This window comes from Anomalospiza imberbis, chromosome 3 (assembly GCF_031753505.1).
Source record: "Anomalospiza imberbis isolate Cuckoo-Finch-1a 21T00152 chromosome 3, ASM3175350v1, whole genome shotgun sequence".
Classification (NCBI taxonomy): domain Eukaryota; kingdom Metazoa; phylum Chordata; class Aves; order Passeriformes; family Viduidae; genus Anomalospiza; species Anomalospiza imberbis.
Window position 1 is genome coordinate 39,891,951 of NC_089683.1, and position 4,600 is coordinate 39,896,550.

Sequence of the window (4,600 nt, forward strand, 5' to 3'; positions counted from 1 at the left end):
CATTACAAAACACTTCAATATGCACAATGTAGAGTTCCTATGTTTTCAAGAGCCACTTCTGCAAAGCTAAATCAGGCAACATCATCTAACACCATATTTGCAACCTTTTATAATAGAAATTTCCTTAACACCATTGATAAAGCTGAAGCAATGCCATTTGGTGCCCATTAATATGGACATTCCTTTCTTCCATGATTAAACTTTTCTAGTTAACTTCTGCTGATGTATAAGGCTTATCATTGCCATTCATCCATACAGTGAAAACCTTACCCTGAATGGGATCTCAAGCTTGTGTTCCAACATCTTTAAAATAACCTTTCCGACAGTGATTCAGCAAGGCAATGTAACTTTCCAGATTTATTTGATCTGTATCTTTGGAGCAAACAGTTAAGCTGCCTGTCTCAGAAAGAAAACAAAGCACTTGAACTCTTGCCTTGGTCCTATTTTAGAGTTCTGTTTGCATGTTTGTTTTAGCATCTTCTGGGAACATTCTGTCTCCTCAAGGGCTATTCTACCAACATAGAAACACAATTTGATTGAGTTTTTTTCCATCGGCTTTGTCAACTTGATTTTGTCTTAAATATGCAAACCACAAGGATATAAATTATGCTTGGCATGATAAACATATATGGCCATAAATAGAAAATCTCAGCAACAGTTTTACTGCCACTAAATGTGAATACAGTATCTGGCTGCAAAATAGAATATCAGCTAGAGATTTTTATAGAAAAGCTGAAAGATGACCGGTTTCTTCCTCACAAATAATTTTCTCCAAACTACCTAAATACGTGTGAGACATAAAAACTAAGTGCAAGATCACATTTTTATGGACTTCTCTCTTTTGTGTGTTTTAGTGTTAATCATGCCTCATTGAACTTAATGGTATTTTGCCTTCCTAAATTACTGCTACAGGAAAGCAAAGGGAGCAGTTCTTTGGGTTTTGATAATCTGATCAGTAAGCTAAAAGTCAATTTAAAGCTATTTCAGTGAGCTGTAGCATTATAGTCATATCAGAGTACTTTATAGAATGAAAAAAAATTGTCTTTATCGATGTGAGCACAGCAAATGTCTGCCAGAATTAGAATAATTGTTCTGCATACATTAACATATTTGTCACATTGCAGAATAATGTAAAAATTCACTGTAGAGTGAGTCAGTGGCACAAACACATGGGAGAAATCAATTTATTACCAAAAGCTTAAATTTCAGTCAAGAGGCTGCTTGTGACAACCAAAATGGGACAGAAGTACAATGGGATTGACTGAAGAATGGGGCAAGCCATAAAGTAAATAATTTTGGACAACTGTAGCATGTTTACATTGGACGTTCTCAGCTGCCATCCTCGGGATAATCTCAGCTGTAGCCAGTCTGTCAATATGAGGTGTTTGCTTTGCAGCTATACCAGCCTCAGAGGCTGATCTTCTGCACCAGCCCAGAATGTCAATACTGCACTGACACTACTGCACCAGAAATTATGGAGTTTTAACCACTTGTTTCCTCATTGCTGAACACCACTTACTTATGCTAATTCTGGAGTAATAAAAAAACATTTAAAAGGAGAAAACAGTTCATAGAATCACAGAATCTCCTGAATTGGAAGGGACTCACAGGGATTATCAAAGTCCAGCTCCTGGCCCCGCACAAGACAGCCACAAGAATCACACCATCTGCCTGAGAGCAATGTCCAAATGCTTCTTGAACTATGGCAGGCTTGGTGCTGTGACCACTTCCCTGGGGAGTCTGTTCCAGTGCCCAACCACCCTCTGGGTGAAGAAGATTTTCTAGTATCCAACCTAAACCTTCCCTGACACAGCTTCAGGCCATTCCCTTGGGACCTGTCGCTGAAGTCAGCTTAGCATACAACATCTTCTTTTGGGTGACAAAGAATACTCATGTGCAAGGTAATGGTAGATTACAATGGGACACAAAGGTTTAGTATTTCACAGGTGACAAACTGCCTTTGAGACAAAGCCCTGCCGTCTCTCAGCTGGTGATCCTCTGGATCACACAACATCACAAACCTGATCAGTATGACATACAAAGAGCCAAATGGCAGCTATCCATGGCAGTAACAATGGGTAGGATGGCAGCGTACCCATGGGAAAAACAAGTCAGAGTAGCAGCTGCCATTGTAATTTTTGAGGAAGAAGAAGAAAAGGGAGGTTTGAAGCAAAACAGCTCTTTTAAACAGTCATCAAGATCTAAATATAGTACATATATGTAAAGTAGAAGTATCAAAAAATGAGCACCCCAGAATACAACGCATCTTAGGCCTGTATGAACAACAACAACAACAATAACAACACCCCAAACAATAAAGACCTATTTAGTAAATATATTTGTGTTAAGAAAATTTATTTTAAAAACAAATATCCTAGACATAGGAGAAATTCTGTGGTAAGAAATCTGTTGATATAACAACATTGCAAAGGATTTAGATCCAGCATATGAGCTTCAATTTGGCTTACTAGCAAATAGGCTCGTCTTCCCTCGTGTTTTACTAGATAAGACAACATGAGTGAAAGACCCATGCTTCTTCACCTACTTGCTCTCTTGGTGGAAATAAGCCAGTCACACTTCTCTTACCTTGGTAGGTCTGAGGACTGAAGCAGAGGACAAAAACAGCTGTTCTCCATTCCTCTCTTCTCATAGTTTTTTCCTGGCAGAACATCTAATTAAGTTTTGCTTGGATGCAGTTTATGTGGTATTGAGTAAACAAACCCATATATTTACTAAAGCAAAAGAAAATTCCCATTGTCTGGCTGGATCCTACTGCTTAAACCACAGCCTGGAGCCACTGCTATATCCCATGTATGACTGCAGGGAAATAGACATCTGAGGCCTTGTTGGTGGATGGTGGAACTAACACTAAGCACCTATACTTAGCCAAAAAAACACAATATACTGGAAAAGCAGATAAGAAAAATGGAGTCTTGTTGGACTTGAGAACTCACTAAAGGGAAGGTGACTACATCATCACCAAAATAAGTGTCCGGTGGTTAATCTTGTATTTCTTAGGACAGTTAAGTCTAGTGTCTCTTTCATTAAACCAATAGCCCAGATGTTTTGAAAAAAAAAGCAGAAAAGCTCTAAATCAGGCAATAGAACATGCTCTAGCTGAAAGCCATCAGTTTATTGTTAATACAGTGTAAAAGGCCTTTTCTAGAGCCAATACGACCATTACACAATTTGGTATCTAGAAATCTGGCATTCTCATCAAGAAGAAGAAAGATTAACTAAAGAAAAGAACCTGTTGCAGTGCAATAGTATATTTGTCTTAAAATCTGACATCTATGTTTTCCCCTTCAAAGTCTCATGTAATTAAGTCTTTTCCAGCATGCAGGGAAACAAAAAACAAAACAAAACAAAACAAAAAAATCATATAATTGTTACAATAAGAAAATAGTAATGATTGAAAAATGGTCATTACTCTCTGAAAATTGTAAAGTAAGTTTAATACAATCAAGGAGGAAAAGGTGTAAGACAAGAAAAACTAAGCTCCAGGCAAGACTAACAGAGGAAATTAATGTTCAGTTCACACCAAAATTAATAAAAACCATTTTAAAGCCACTTAATCAAAGAATTTTACCTTTTAACCTACAATGACATTTCTCCTAATTTAATAAAGGAGTTTTAATATAAAGTTCCCAATAAAAGATGCAACAAAATGCCATAATAAAAAGATATTTGAAATACACCTGAAATAAAAAGAAAAATAATTCTTCATGTTCTTCTCTATATGAGAACATTTGTTCCTATAAGTATTTCCAAGTTTCTTAACTGGATTCTAATTCTGGAGTGGGGGCAATATCATTACAACCCTGTCCCAAATGCTATTAATTTGGGACAAAAAAAATGAGGCTTTTCCTGTCACCACTTTTCTAGGGAGACATCTAAATAGAACATGAGACCTCATTTCAGTCAAACAAGATATTCTATACCTTATTCAGTTCTACTGAACAAATGCACACCCTTCCAGAATGTATGGGCTTCCTAAAACATTCAGACAAATTGAAGAGCAATACACCTGAATTATTCCAAATGCAGCAGACTACACTGGATACTTTCATACTAAAGCCTTGAAAACTCTGATTATTCACCAAAGTTCTCTGTCCCTACTCCTACATCTTCTTCCAGCCTCAACTGAATTGCTCCCAGATGTTTTAAGCTTCCTATATCTTTCCATATCTAACCATCCCTCACTCCTCCTGCATCCCAAATGGATGTCAAAAATCTTCAGAGTTAGCTGAATCCAGCACATGGCATTCAGTTGCCAAATGTTTTTCTCTTTTTAACAAGCTGTGCAACAAGAAATCACATTTTGGAAGTTAGTTTGTAAAGGTGTATTGGTTTTCAAGTTCAGTGTTGTGAGTGACTGAGGGCTTAATAACTGTGTCTGATTATGGAGTTCTACTTCCCCACTTCAGCTTTTCTCAAGAAATTTACTAGGACTCCAGGCAGGTTTGTGTACACACAAGTAGTTTTAAAAGCAGATGAAAGATTGTGGGGAAATGAGTGGACTGCAGCCAGTTCTGACAGCAGAGGTTTCAAATTGCCTTTTTCCTCACTGATCTTCCTGTCAATTCTCCAAGGAACTTAA

General features: G+C 37.3%; 1 long non-coding RNA gene across 1 annotated transcript; it reads right to left on the reverse strand.

Moving 5' to 3' along the window:
* Window positions 1–699: 699 nt before the first annotated feature.
* On the reverse strand, window positions 700–4,209 carry LOC137469886 (uncharacterized). The gene is made up of 3 exons (XR_010996752.1): window positions 3,699–4,209; window positions 2,587–2,671; window positions 700–1,530 (listed from the first exon to the last, which is right to left on the reverse strand). It is a non-coding gene; the product is annotated as an uncharacterized lncRNA (long non-coding RNA).
* Between the last annotated feature and the right edge of the window lie 391 nt (window positions 4,210–4,600).